The sequence below is a fragment of the Triticum dicoccoides genome, chromosome 6B (genome assembly GCF_002162155.2).
Source record: "Triticum dicoccoides isolate Atlit2015 ecotype Zavitan chromosome 6B, WEW_v2.0, whole genome shotgun sequence".
Lineage (NCBI taxonomy): Eukaryota > Viridiplantae > Streptophyta > Magnoliopsida > Poales > Poaceae > Triticum > Triticum dicoccoides.
In genome coordinates this window covers 125532741-125533104 of record NC_041391.1, presented here as the reverse complement: position 1 = coordinate 125533104, position 364 = coordinate 125532741, and positions in this window count along the sequence as shown.

The window sequence follows — 364 nt, the reverse complement described above, 5'->3', positions numbered from 1 at the left end:
CGCCGGTGTGCGCCGCCGCCGCCTCCCCGCGCTGCTTCGCCGCGCCGGATACCACGCCATCCTCGCTGTCCCGCCGGCTCCCAGCCTCCGCCGCCACCTCCTCGCCCATCCCGCGGCACCTCCCGTTGCTCGCCTCCTGCCGGAGGAGCCCGAGGAGCCCCTCCGCCCTGGCCACCGCGGATTCGGTGCCTCCGGCCGCCAGCACTCGTCCCCGCGCCTTGCCGGAGCCCCGCGCCTCGCCGGAGCCCCGCCAGCGCCGCCGCGATGCTCCTGCCTCCCCGATCCAGGCGGGATCGGGAGGAGAACGACCCTGCTCGCGCCCCGTGGGCCGGCCACCTCGCCGACCGGCCCAGCCCGCATCCCC